The sequence below is a fragment of the Sinocyclocheilus rhinocerous genome, unplaced genomic scaffold (assembly GCF_001515625.1).
Source record: "Sinocyclocheilus rhinocerous isolate Xijiao unplaced genomic scaffold, SAMN03320098_v1.1 scaffold3063, whole genome shotgun sequence".
In the NCBI taxonomy this organism is placed as follows: domain Eukaryota; kingdom Metazoa; phylum Chordata; class Actinopteri; order Cypriniformes; family Cyprinidae; genus Sinocyclocheilus; species Sinocyclocheilus rhinocerous.
The window spans coordinates 326760-341690 of NW_015640469.1; the positions used below are offsets into that span (position 1 = coordinate 326760).

The window sequence follows — 14931 nt, forward strand, 5'->3', positions numbered from 1 at the left end:
CGGAATCTGTCACTGCATTCAAATGCTTGATTGGACTCTCAGCAGCAAGTGACAGGTTTTGCCAATTGTGTGTGTGCGTGTTTGTGTTTGTGTGTGTGTGTGTGTGTGTGTGTGTGACACAGACAGAGGTAGAAAGTCCTTACATGATTGTCAAAGGCACAAAACATACCTTAGTGTAAATATACCTTAGTCAAAATATAGCTTAGTGTAAAGGAAGTGTATAGAAACACAAAGACAGATTTGTCTGTCATCAGATCCTCTCAGAGCTTGTTTTGTTGTTATTTTCTCTTCCTCTCTCAACTCTGTTTACTTCATATCAAATATATCTGATACCTGGAATTTGTTAAATCACGTCACATATTAGAAGTAGCACACAAGAATGCCCTCGAAATTGTGAAGGCACCCAATGCCCCGTTTCAGCTCCTGGTAGTGATGGCTTTTACAAAATAAAAGTAGCAGAAAGGTCTGCAGCAGACAATGACAATTGCATATAAAATTGTAGATCCCTCCACCCCACCCCAACAAACGAATCCTCATCTGTGATTCTTATTCACTGTTATCCCAGACTCCCCTGATGTTTTTCTGCACCTGGGAAATTGTGCTGATAATGGCTGCAATCTGTATCCAAAAGGCAGGGGACATTTCCTCTCCAGCAACCTGCCATGACTTCTGTCTAGAATCTCTAATTGAGCGGCATCAGTCAATTCATTACTCTGATGAAAAATTATTTGTCAAACTGATGACTTTTTTAATGAAAATTGTAAATCTTAAATAATATATTTTTTAAGGATTGTGTAATAATTGCATTTCAAGTTTGAAACGTGTGTTGAAACAAAAATGTTAATTCACTTTTTTTTGTAATTCTGGCATTATAATAATACTAAACTGTGTTATTATTATGATTCTTAATATTAATAATGCAGAGACTACGAATGTCAGTCAAATATTGCACACACTGAGCAAATGAATAACAACAAAAATTGCACAGATTTGTTTATAAATGCGAATATGGTTGTGCTGATAATGGCTGCAATCTGTATCCAAAAGGCAGGGGACATTTCCTCTCCAGCAACCTGCCATGACTTCTGTCTAGAATCTCTAATTGAGCGGCATCAGTCAATTCATTACTCTGATGAAAAATTATTTGTCAAACTGATGACTTTTTTAATGAAAATTGTAAATCTTAAATAATATATTTTTTAAGGATTGTGTAATAATTGCATTTCAAGTTTGAAACGTGTGTTGAAACAAAAATGTTAATTCACTTTTTTTTGTAATTCTGGCATTATAATAATACTAAACTGTGTTATTATTATGATTCTTAATATTAATAATGCAGAGACTACGAATGTCAGTCAAATATTGCACACACTGAGCAAATGAATAACAACAAAAATTGCACAGATTTGTTTATAAATGCGAATATGGTTGTGGTGGTTTATTTATAATATTTCAGTGTGTGAGTAATGCAGCCTTGAGATTTCTTGCTGATTTGGTCTGCCTTCCCTAAATGCTTCAAGAACGTCACTTTAGATTGACTCAGGGTTTACATGCCAAAACAGCATAATTTTCAGCGGGGCACAAATCTTCATCTTTGCATTTCTCATTTTCCCCTTCTCACAGACGTCTTGTCTTCTTGTTTTGAGACATCACAGGTCAATTTTATTCACTGATTTTTATCTAAAGCTGCGCACAACTACTTCTGCCACTACCGTGGGCCCCGCAATCCCAGCAAACTCCTCAGGACAACAAGGACATGTTCTAAATTTAAGGCCTTCATTTCAAACCTCTTTATATTCTCCACATCATCACATGCGAGTTATATCCAAATCGAAGACTTGCGGATTTGTCACCGAGGCATCTGCTGTTAAGCTGATGGTCCCTGCCAACTCGTCCCTCAAATGTCTGTCAAACACCTCACACAAACCCCTGTATTTTCTAAAATGCCATGTGCTTCCTCCGAACCCTCCTCCTCTGCTCCTTCCTGCACTCGTTCGGCATAACCGTTATGTTTTAAAAAGAAGCCCAGGTACATTATCGTCCCTTTATTCAATTCTAATACAGAGTGTCCGTTGCAGCGTCCTCCGATCTGCAAATCCGCGCTCAGGGTCTTTGTGGCAGCCTCATTTGCATAGAGACTGCTGTTCGCTTGGCTCTCCCTTAATGGCATATTACCGTGGCAACAGAATGTTGTAAGCAAGGGAATAATTAATGACGACCCGGTGACATGGGTACTCGCAACAGAGGCGGGCAGCAGCGCTCGGGTGGCATTCTTTAGAAAGCTTTAGCCAACATTAGGCAGAAATTCAAGGCACCTTGATGTGTAGAGAGGAACAAAGGGATACGGAAAGAAAGAAAGCACATAAATGTGTGATGATGGATGGATGGACGTGAGCACAGTCACGTCTAAGGATGTAGGGCTTCCGTATATTCTGAAAGTCAGCGCCAGCAAGAAAGGAAAGATCTGAATACGATTGACACTCTAATAGAGGTGGTTTGTATTGCAGCTAGGGCAATGCACACACACTGTGTGTGTGTGTGTGTGTGTGTGTGTGTGTTTTGATGGGGAGGGTGCTTGAACATGCTCCCAGTTGAAAGTTGAAATCTTCAATATTTAATACAGTGGGAAAAAAAGAGGGTGTGTGTGCGGGGCACGGGTGCGGCTGTAATGATTATTTGTGACAGAATACTGTGTGTGTGGGATCAGTCAGCTGAGTGTAGGGCAATGTCAGAAAGCTTTTCTGCCTTCTGTGGGTGCCGCTGAGAAGTGAAAGGGTGGGGGTGCGTGCAGACCCTCGCTGCAACTAAGGAATACCCTGTGTCAGTGCTCTTTTCCCTCTTTTCTTTTCATGTTGGTGGTTGTTATTTGAGAAAACGGCATGCGCTGTGATAAAACATGAGATCTCTTGCATTGCTTCAATGCAACACAAACAAAAAAGGAAGACAAATACATTAACAGCTATCTCTCATTCGCATGACATGTTGCAATGAATACTTCTAATAGTCCAAATCTAATAATAATTGGTTGCAGGGTCGAATATTAAGACTCGCCAAGTGGCAAATACAATTACAATTAAAGCTGCAAGCAGCGTTGAAAGGGCCCTCATACCCGGGCTTACCACCACCCGGTGGCTTTAGGAAAACAGGGAACGGTGGGCAATATGCATTTAAAGTGGTAAATATGTAGGAAAATGTCAAAGTCATTTATAAGTGCCAAACTTCCTGCTGCCAGCTGGTGGTGTTATGACTATAATGGAATATTGGCAGGTCTCTTATCAAACATGTGAAGATTGGGGCAGATCGGACATTGTATGGTTGAGTTACAACAACTTCCTTTTCCATGGCGAAACATCGAACTTTGTCAGACCACAAAACGACACAAAATTTGCCAAGAAATAACTGACTTCCTGTTGGGTTTCGGATTTTGCTCCAAGAGACTTTTTTGTAGGTATTGGTGTGTTACATGGGTCTACCAAATTTCGTACATGTACCATTTTGCCACACCCACTTCTGAAACCTACTGTATAGCAGACCCGACGACTTCTGGCGTGTGTGCAAATTTTCATGGTTTTTCAAGCATGTATATGCCCTCAAAAATGCAATTCATTTTGGATAATAATAATAATAATAATAATAATAAACATAATAATAAAAGCTCTGGCCCTAAATAGACTTTAGCACATAAATGGAACACTCGCCAGTGGCTGGTAACTGTAAAGAAATCCAACATACAATATGATTTACTTGAGGTATATATATGCTACCATTCAAAAGTTTGAGGGCAATATTTTTTTTATCTATATAAATTAAAACTTTTATTTAGTAAGTCCGCATTGAATTGATCAAAAGTGACACTGGAGACATTTACATTGTTACAAATATTTTTATTTCAAATAATTGCTGTTGTTTTAAAGAAATAATAAACAAATCATTTTAAATGTGTCATAAACTACAAATATATTAAGCATTTAATATAAGCAACTATGAAATATGAAAGTACTAAAACTCTTTTCAACATTTGATAATAATACATAATGTTACTTGAGCACCAAATGAGCATAATGATTTCTGAAGGATCATGTAACTGAAAACTGCAGAAAATTCAGCTTTGCCATCACAGGAATAAATTACATTTTAAAATATATTAAAATAGAAAACCGTTATTTTAAATTAATATCAGACTTAACATAGCAGACTACTTTAGAAAACATTAAAAAATCTTCCTAACCCCAAACTTTTGAACAGTAGTGTATATATTAAATTACCATAATAATTGTATTAGAAATTATGTAAAATGCTGTTCCCACTACCTTACTTTTGAACCCGGGCAGGTTCTATTGTTTCTCTCTATCCTTACCTTCATATTTTTTGTAGTAACTTAGCTTCATCAAAGAACACGTTTATTATAAAGAACTAGTGAAATATTCAGATATTTTTGATACATATATAGGTTCTTCACATCGGCTTATCTGTTAAAAGAGGAAAAGTGAAGCCTTTTTATGTTCTTTGAAGTATACCGGTACACAGACGGTTCTCTAAGGAACAATAGAACTACGTTTATTCTACACTGGCATCAGGCTGCAAAACCCTTTTGCAATCTGCATTTTTTAAAGAGTATGAACATATTCATATATTCATAAATAACACACAACAGGGCATATAACGGGCACATAACACAGTGTTTTACGCCCATAAGAGAGAGGAGAGTGTTGTATTGCAAGGATGGAGGCTTGTTGTCTAATTGAAAGAGGGCAGGGACACAAATCCAAAAGGCTTCCAATGCACAAGGACTCACACAGCAACCATGGGAATGAAGGCTACTGGGGTTCAAGGTCAATGCTAGAATGGCCTGCAGTTGCATTGTCTGTTTTGCCCTCACACATATTACTCACACACATATGAAAACATACACATTAGCACACCACTACCAACAGAAGTCATCGGCACCCCCACAAGTGCAGGTCTGTTTGTGTGCGACACAAAACCAAAAAAAGTAGCAGCTCTGTGTGTGTGTGTATGTATGTGCATGTGTGTGGGCACATTCACATGTGCAAACTTACTCGTCCTATAGAAACAACAGCTGTACATATACACAGAGGATAAATATCCCAAAGCTTTGTTTGTCTGTCCAGACAAGCTCGGAGCTAGCTGGCCAGCAAGCTGTGAGAAATGATCTAAGACCCAGTGAAAAGAAAGACTCTGGCCAAAGCTGAGGAGAGAGTCTGTGATTAGCTCCTTTGTTGGAGGTCTTTTGAGCTTCATTGGCTACAAAGAAAGGCCATCTAATGAATCCATCCAAGCTTGGCCCAAACTTTGTATGGACGACAAACTAAGTTATGGTGGTCTCCCTGTGCACCGCCACACAGCATAATGATACAGAACGTTTGCCCATATGGTCCCCTGATTTCGGGACCCCACGTAAGCACTTTCTCGTATGCCTGGTTATCCGTCTGCTTCAAGACACCAGGGGGGTTTACCGAGCCAGGGGGACGAGACTATTGGGCCTGTATGAAAATGCTACCATTTTTTTATTTGTTTGTTCATTCATTCATTACAAACTATACTGGTATAAATGATATTGTGAGTTTGAGAATGTCTTAGGGGCCATTCACACAGAACGTGAGAGAGGATAGTGAAATAAAAAGAAAGCGCAAGGTCTAGAGATGCATTTTTTTAAGAAAATTTGAATTTATTTTAACTTGAGTGTTGTGTTTTCAGAATGCAATGTCATGTGTGAGATGCTGCAAGCGCAGTGGTCCCAGATGTTCATCTGGAACATGTTTTCATAGAAAAACAATGCAAAAGCAGTGCAGTGGAAGTGTCTCTCTTTTGCTTAAATGATAGCAGCACTCAAGATTCATGAACTCTACAAGTTTGTGTCAAGCCTGATGATCATGTCCTCCATCATGATTGAAGCTTGAAACATGTATTTATTTGATTAGTGTCCAGGTTTAAATTAGAATTTGACTTAGATTTTGAAAATTATCTCTGACTTTTGGAACCCCACTTGTATGTTCAGTGAATCTTTATGCTGGTAACATTTTGGTGGGCACAGAATAAAGAAAGTCATACAGGTTTGCAATGGCATGAGGGGGAGTAAATGTGGAAATGACAACATTTTTGGTGAATTTTGGGTGAACTATTCCTTTGAGGACCAAATAAAAAAAGCTTTCAAATTGTGCCATCCTTTCTGTGTCTTTAATCAGGTCCCCATTCAACTGTGAGGAGAGATACTTAGTTCACGTAGTTGGCCTGTTCATCAAGATGTCCTCTCTGTAAGGACAAGGGGGTCCAAGACTCCCAGCAATGTTGTCCTTGTCCCACTGCCCATGGCCCCGTAACTGAGCCCGGCCGAAGAGAATGGGCCCACTTTGTTGCCACACAGCAGGCTCGGGCAGTACCTATTCTGCTCCCCAAACTGTCATGCATAACAACTTTATTGTTGACTCAGATGGGAGCTGAAAGCAAAGAATAGGGCAAGGGAATGAAAGATGAGGGGGAGTGGGAGAAATCTTCTCTTCAAGCACAAATACAAAATTGTAAACTGAGCTCAAGATTTACAAATCTAGATTTGAGATATTGTCACATCACTGTGGTCAACTTAGTATAAAACTGCAGCTCTGTCTAATTGGGTTTTGCTATTCTATAATATATAATATATATTACCTAGTATAAGATAGATAGATAGATAGATAGATAGATAATTTGGTTTTATTAAAATCATTCAAATCTTTCTTCAAATCACTAACAGCGAAGGTAGTAGTGACCTGTCAACTGTCATAGTTATTGTACGTAACATGGGTACATGTAAAGTAGGTGATATGTCAAGTTCAAGTCTAGTTTCAAGTTTAGTGTAGATGTTGAACCTCCCTGAAAGAGTGAAAATCACTCGACTCAGCCAGCCAAAATATACTATGGACTTCTATGGATAAACTTAATGTACATTCCCTCAGTTTGACCTGTAGGGAGCTCTTCCTTTAGAGTTTTTTTTTGGGGGGGATGAACATCATGGTGTTATACTATTCAGAGGATTTAGTGCCAGAATTAAAAATCCTCACCATGAGGTCATTATCTGTGTTGAGGAAGGAGCTGAAAAGACCAGCTTAGGCTAGTCTGAATTTCCAACTTAGGTATTTAAACTAGCTGTTTTTAAGCCTGGTAGGTACACCAACATACCAGCAACCCCTGTTGAGAACTAGCAGACTCAAAATGTACATATTAATCATTTCTGATTTCCAACTTTCTGAAGTAACAAAGAAACACATTCTAGTATGCATTAGTATGGAAAAGGTAACAGTTAATTGTGTGCGAGAGGGGGAATGGGAACCGAGGGGAGTGGTCTGTTCAGGCTACAGGCTCGAGAGAAGAAGTAGCCAATAGCTGAGAAACTCAAAAAAAGGCCGTCTCTATCTATTGTGCTAGTGCTGGATTTCCCACGAGAGGCCCGTCTGCTTGAAAAGGGGAGTGTATCAGTTTCTCCTGACATGGATGTTTATTCATTCTGTGGCCAACTGCACCGCCAGCTCAAAAGGATTCACCTTACCGTTTTGATGTGTATGAACACACACACTTTTTTGGGGGGAGATAGGTGAAAAAGAAAAACACTGGCACATGGAGAGACTAGTGTGAGCTGTGTGAATAGGCATGTTCGCCCTCACAGTGACAGTATTTGTGACAGTATCATGGTTGCTTGTCTGGACTTAGCTTTTGGTGTGAAGTGAGCCACCATTTTGTAGTGCAGGATTTCAGAATCCTGCTGGAAGTAAACCTTTACTGCTGCTATAAGATTAGTTTGAGCATTTCTTTCGTTGGTGTTGGACATTTGGGTAACCAGTATTCTAGTAAACAGTCTTTGAGAGACATTAAGAAACAATTTTTCCATTACATCTGTTCATTACTTGTAGCCCAGACATCCACTGGTTTCTAGGGAGGAGACAAGTGGACCATTGGACTACTAAATTGTTTGTAGTTAGCAGTGTTGCAGCAGCAGGTTCAGATTAAGATATAATTATGATTATACCCTTACTGATATTCAGTTATTTGTGAGTTGAGTTAAATATGTATGGATTTTGGACTTTCTAATCATGCCAATTTTCTACATGTAACATTTAATTGCATTGAATAGCAAAATAGTTTTTTACAAACTATCAAAATAGTGTCAAACCATTTCTGATGACAACTTACCAATTTCCTGTAAACTGTTGATTTAAAAAATCCAGTTCAAGATGTTCAATTTATTCAACATTTCCTTGGACGCAAACCCATGACCTTGAGGTTGCTAGCATCATGTGAGCTACAGGGACTTGAGGGACCTGACAAAAGGCCAAAATCTGCTAGTTATTGTTGACAGAAATTTTCTTCTAATCAGATTTGTCAGACTGTTCTTTTATCCGCATAGGCTAACAGTGCTTCCTTTAGTAAAGATCATATTTCTTCAAGGGGACTGTCCAATTCAATGGACTAGTTGTTTTGGGTAAAACATCTTCCAGTTGAGTTTTTGTTGGTAGAGGAAAAGGGTAAAATAAGGATATAATAAGTTCTCATTCTCTATTTACTTACATAATGTGTGAATTATTTTAGAGTATTATTAGAACTGAAGCCCCATGACTATATAAGCAAACATCTCGGTTTGGCTTTGTGTGGCGGGTAACTTACTAACTGGCATTAGGCTATGGAGTTGAAAGGGTCCAGCTTTTATTCCCCAGTTAACATTATTCAGGAACAGGGCACAAGTAAAGTATCACTTTATTCTCACTCTAAATACTCTTGGATCTTATTAGCCGATAAGTCTAGACAATTCCCTTATTTCTTTAGCCATCCAGGTTTAACAGCTTTAGCCTCTGAGGTAGATAAGTCAAAACAAACTTGGCAAACTGAAACCGTCTCATTTCTGGAGCACCATTATCGTCTAAAATATCTCAACACTCAGCTTCTCCTCTCCCTCTTGACCCTTTGTGAGACAATCGGAACCTGTGGACCCGGTTGCCATGTTCAGTCTTGGTTTCAATGGCTCCATTGTTGTGTTGTAACTAGACGCCAGATCTTGTTGTTTGATCCACTCTTCTGAAAACTTTTCTCTTCCTTTTTGTTAACCACTGGATCAGCTGAGAAGGTCAAGGAACATTGTCTTTTGTTGTGCAGTCTCTTCCTGTATCTTCTCCTTTTTGGGAAAAAAGAAAAAGTGGTTTGGTATGAATTGCATTTAAAACGTTAACAAATTTTTCCACTTGACTAAGTTGTCTGTTCTCTGCAGCTCTTAAAGTGGTTGGCCATTATTATCATGCTAGTTTGTTGAAGCCTATCCACATATTTGCCCTGGAGTTGCTTGGTTTCGCAGCAGGTGTGTCTGTCAGCCGGCAAAATCATGGTCTTTTGTGTGAAAGCATAGAGGCCGCTGTCTCTCAGCCTGAGTGCTAGCAAACTGTCAGAAATCACGTTTTAGTGGCTTGTTCAGGTCACGCTGAGAGAGCAGCCTCTTGTTCCTTACTGTCTCCTTTCTTTCTTTCTTTCTTTCTTTCTTTTTCTTTCTTTCTTTCCTTCCTTCCTTCCTTCCTTCCTTCCATTTTGCTGCCCACATTTGCCAGCGTATATGAAAATAATGCATGCTTTATTCTATTTTGACCTCTTTGTATTTTTATTTTATTTTATTAGACTTCTACTGATAAATGGTCATGAATTTATCCATATCAGCTGATTTGTTTGTAGTAAAGCTTATCATTCTGTTGGTGGTAAACAAGAGCTAGATTACATCCTTCCTTTAGCAAAGCATTGCTATCAGTAAAAGTATCCACCAGCATAAGGGAAGACAGACATGCAGACACCATCATCACATTATACAAGATCTTATTGTCTGGCCGGCTGCTTTGCCTTGTGTGGCATGATTTGTAGGAAGCCATCTGTGCTCAGCCTCTTTTGAAATGTGAGAAAGAACATATGCATTTGCATGAGAATAATTGACACTTCAAATTAGCCCTCCAATCACAAAGGTTTATTTTTAGTGTATGGGTAAGTAGAGGCTCTTCCATTCTGGGGAGAGAAATTATGATAAGAGATGAAGATACTAGGAAATCAAACCTGCAACAATATTTATTATAATTATTGTTGTTGATGATGTTATTATATACTGAATAATAACAAATAACAAATAAATAAATATGTAAAAATAAATAATGCATACAAATACATTTCCTTTATTTACAATAAAGAATGCATTATATATAATGTATAATGTATACCGCCATGAATATAGCCGAGGTAGCTTGCATGGCATTAAATCATAAACAAACAAACATATATAATGTATATAAATAATAATATTAGATGTTGTTTAAAAATATTGTTTAATAATATAGCAATATATATTCCACTTCTGTAACTGATTATAGCCAAGTTGAGACAGAGTTCTTTAGAGTAATGATTTAAAACATTGAGCCGACTGATTAATTTTAATATAAACATCAGACAGCGTTTGTAGATCACATGTGCTGGAGTGTGTGTGTTTCAGTATGTTTGTGGACTCACATACTTGCTCTGTAAGTGGATGTGGTAGTGCATATATAATGTTGTAGTGGAGAGAGAAAAACTGAACAAGCACACTGTTACATTATTGATAACAGTTAAAGGGTTCATATGATGCTGCTAAAAGAACATTATTTTGTGTATTTGGTGTAATGAAATGTGTTTATGCGGTTTAAAGTAAAAAAAACACATTATTTTCCACATACTGTACATTATTGTTTCTCCTCTATGCCCTGCCTTTCTGAAACGCGTCGATTTTTACAAAGCTCATCGGTCTGAAAAAGCGAGGTGTGCTCTGATTGGCCAGACTTTTATAAAGAATATCTCTTTGAATTTGAGACTTTAGTCTTTGCAACTTTACAGATCTTCTTTATGCACCAAGAGCTTGTAACACTCCAAAGAGAAAGGAAAAATTGAAATCACATCATATGACCCCTTTAATGAAATGAATCCATTTCTAGATGAACAGAGGGATAAACTGTACATGTCCCTGGGTACCCAGAAAAGCACACAGAAATCTATACACACACAGAAAATATTTCATGGATAAATATGAACTACCTAATATCTAATTAGAGTGTCAAAACTGAGAAGATTTATGAAATTTATAAAAATTGGAAAATATTGCACCACTTTGGTGAATATGTTTTCACACAGTGCTAAATGCATTTATCTAGATTTAGCAGTTTCTGAAAGGCCCTACGACAGGTCAGCCCCTGCTCCATTGGGTTAGCCGTTGGAAGACGGGGTTGGTTTTGCCCACTCTTAGATGGCCATGAATTCATTTGCACACATATGAAAGGAGAGGAGCCCCTGGCGAAGAGATATTTGTGCTGTCTGGTGTCAGATACCAAGATGGGGGTGTGTTTGTGTGTACATGGATGCTCAGCCTCACCCATCTTGCCTGGTGGAAGAGCATAGGTTTATCTTGGTCTCCATGGCAACACTACAGGATGCCAGGGCCGTACCAAAGCGTGGGTACCCAGGGCAAAGCGCTTGATTCGACGGGACAAGAAAAGAGAGTGATTATGTGCATTAGTTACATTAAATAGTAGTAGGATAAACATTTCAAGGTTGAATGGAGAAACAGTTGCGTTTGTCTCTATCGTCCTGGTCAGGGACGATATTTGTTTAGAATTTTTATATTCCTATGACCTGTAGTCACACATTTATTTATTCTCACATCAACACAAGAAAGCACTGACTTTCACACAACGTGGGACTCAACTAAACCACAGACTTCTCCAGGTTATGATTTGCCTTCAAACACCGAGGCAGATATGTGGAGCATATATTTTTAATCTGAGCCAAATGCGCTTTTTGCAGAGGGGTTAAAAGGGCGAATGAAAAATTCTGTAAATTATTTATAATAGCTGAAACTCTTTTAGTGTTCCTCTGTTGGGTTGGTAGTGAGACTGGAATGTCCTTTACTTATACATTGTCAGATATGTGGTGAGGAGGTGCTTTTATCTACACCAACAAAAGAGCTGTAGGTGGAGGAAGAAGTAGGTCACGTCATTTACTTTAGGTCAGAAAGGAGCAGAGAGATTTTGACAGGTTTAACTAGACATATAGAAGCAGTTCATTCAAACATGGCACTAATTATTGTGTTTTTTTTTCTTCCCTTCTAGTGATGCTTCTGAGGAAGTGCGTTGCTCTTTGAAGTGAGGAAGGAAGGTTAGTAGATTGTTCCGTTATTTATGTCACATAAAATGAGGGGTCATGTCTGAGGTTAAGAAGTGGTCACAGAGGGACAAAAACAATTCACCAGTTAGCTGGTCGAGGTGAATCAAAGAAAAAAGTAAAAAATCACTTGTTTGCACTCTTTAAACCCTTTGACTAGGAAGCAAAGACATGAAGAACCAAAGCTCATGGTTTGCTGCTTAACTTTCAGCCTGGCCAAGCTGGTGTTTCCCAAAGTGAGGTTTATGAGTGAACTGCAAGAGCTTTGTGAGAGAAAAAGTACTTATTACTGTCCCTTTTATCAGTAGTATTTAGTGATCAGGTCAAGTTTTTGAGTATTTAGCGCACACAGACACTTAATTTAATATGTAGGTGATCGTTTTTGAGATCTATAGATGGTGTTGCTCTTTTCATTCAGGACAGCAGTGTGGTTGAATCAAGCAGGAGTGGTTAGCGCACACTGTTTTGAGTTGCAGGGTTCAGTTCTGGAAAGAGTGGCTCAAGCACCTCTTTCATTGCTCAGAGAAATAATGTGCGGCCGGAGAAGAATCTGACACAGATAGGGTGATGAATTCTGCAGAGTCATTAAAAGCAAAGTGATGCTGAAAAACACATCTGTGCCGATCTTGGACCACACTTCAAAGGCACATGCTTCTCCTGAGGCAGCTGTATGTAGCAAGCACTTTTAATTTATTCCCCTGGGCTGAAGTACTTTTTGTTGTTGTCTTGATTTTTGTATTTAATTATTTACTTTCTGGGACAAGAGATTTAGAATGGAGATGGCTGGATGAGACAAATCTAACAAGCCACTGAAGAAAGTGTTGGCAACATGACCGTAAGCGACGTCCACGATATACAGCTAACAGTATATGCACTGGCATAAAGGTCCCCTCCTCTCATGCTTGTTATCGCCTTCTAACATAAGAAAGTATAAAATTACAAGCTAGCAAGTGCAAAACTAATAACATTAGTTCTGATGACATGAAAGCAAAGCAAGACTCCGCATAATTTTTTGTAAAGGCATTAAAACAACTGTGATTCAGTGTGTCATTTTTACGGAATTGAATGCAATTTTAACTTTAAACTCCTCATGTTTAGTAATGTTTAATGTAACATTTCTATGTGTAATGTAGGTCTAAATGACTATCTGTTCTAAAGTGTTCTTCTCTCTGCTGCAGGTTGAGAGAGCTCTCTCCAGCACATGCCTCCCTCATTAGTGTCCAGCAGCTGAAGACTCGAGGTCACAAACCCAATGAGCTGCCCATTTCATTCAGCTTTGCCGACATGGAAAGATGACCACTGTGACCTAATGTTGCAGTACAGTCTGACAGCACATTGTACACAACATACAAAGTAGCTTGAATAACCCTTGAATCTTGTGTGGAGTGCATTATTTTTTATGAAATTGCTGTAGTGTCCAACTTTTCAGCATGCTTGTAGATTTTATTCATTCAATAAATTGTGCATTTTTCTAAAAAAAAGGGAACAGGTCTTGTGATTTATTTGCTGAACTGTGGGTGATGAAATATTTAATATCCTGGGTATTAAAATGATCAGTCTCGGATCTATTGAGAGGGTTGACATGGTTGAATCAGTACCACACTAAGGAACTATTGCACAGGGAATTATTGCTTCAGTCTGAACATGTCACCTCTACAATATTTCTATGATTATAATGTACAATTATCCCTTTTTTTTTAATAATAATGCTTCATTTAGTTTATTCTGAAAATGAATAATACATTTAACTTATTGAACACTGGTTCAGTTAAAAACACTGTTAACGCCTGGCCTTTCATGGTTTTAATAAAATAGCATAGTACAAACATAAGAAAGTATAAAAGTACAAGATAGCAAGTGCAAAACTACCGTATAACATTATTTCTGATGACATGAATGCAAAGCAAGACTCCGCATAATTTTTTGTAAAGGCATTAAAACAACTGTGATTCAGTTTGTCATTTTTATGTAATTGAATGCAATTTTAACTTTAAACTCCTCATGTTTAGTAATGTTTAATGTAACATTTCTGTGTGTAATGTAGGTCTAAATGACTATCTGTTCTAATGTGTTCTTCTCTCTGCTGCAGGTTGAGAGAGCTCTCTCCAGCACATGCCTCCCTCATTAGTGTCTAGCAGCTGAAGACTCGAGGTCACAAACCCAATGAGCTGCCCATTTCATTCAGCTTTGCCGACATGGAAAGATGACCACTGTGACCTAATGTTGCAGTACAGTCTGACAGCACATTGTACACAACATACAAAGTAGCTTGAATAACCCTTGAATCTTGTGTGGAGTGCATTATTTTTTATGAAATTGCTGTAGTGTCCAACTTTTCAGCATGCTTGTAGATTTTATTCATTCAATAAATTGTGCATTTTTCTAAAAAAAAGGGAACAGGTCTTGTGATTTATTTGCTGAACTGTGGGTGATGAAATATTTAATATCCTGGGTATTAAAATGATCAGTCTCGGATCTATTGAGAGGGTTGACATGGTTGAATCAGTACCACACTAAGGAACTATTGCACAGGGAATTATTGCTTCAGTCTGAACATGTCACCTCTACAATATTTCTATGATTATAATGTACAATTATCCCTTTTTTTTTTCTTTCTCGGATCTAAGTTTTCTCTGGCTTGTCATTGTTCAAAAATTTCACGTACACAATATGAAAGAACAATAAAGTCTAGACTCAATGTCATTGCTTGGATTTGATTTATACACTTAA

General features: G+C 38.1%; 1 long non-coding RNA gene across 2 annotated transcripts in view; it reads left to right on the plus strand.

Moving 5' to 3' along the window:
- The window catches only part of LOC107753178 (uncharacterized), a 40221-nt gene extending 26414 nt beyond the window's left edge, over window positions 1–13807 (plus strand). The window contains exons 4-5 of one of the 2 annotated variants that reach the window (XR_001641437.1): window positions 12150–12195; window positions 13380–13807. This is a non-coding gene — a long non-coding RNA (uncharacterized LOC107753178). Of the gene's footprint in view, window positions 1–12149; window positions 12196–12619; window positions 12898–13379 lie in introns of those variants that run through there. The other variant, XR_001641438.1, reaches the window with a different exon arrangement.
- The last annotated feature ends 1124 nt before the right edge of the window (window positions 13808–14931 follow it).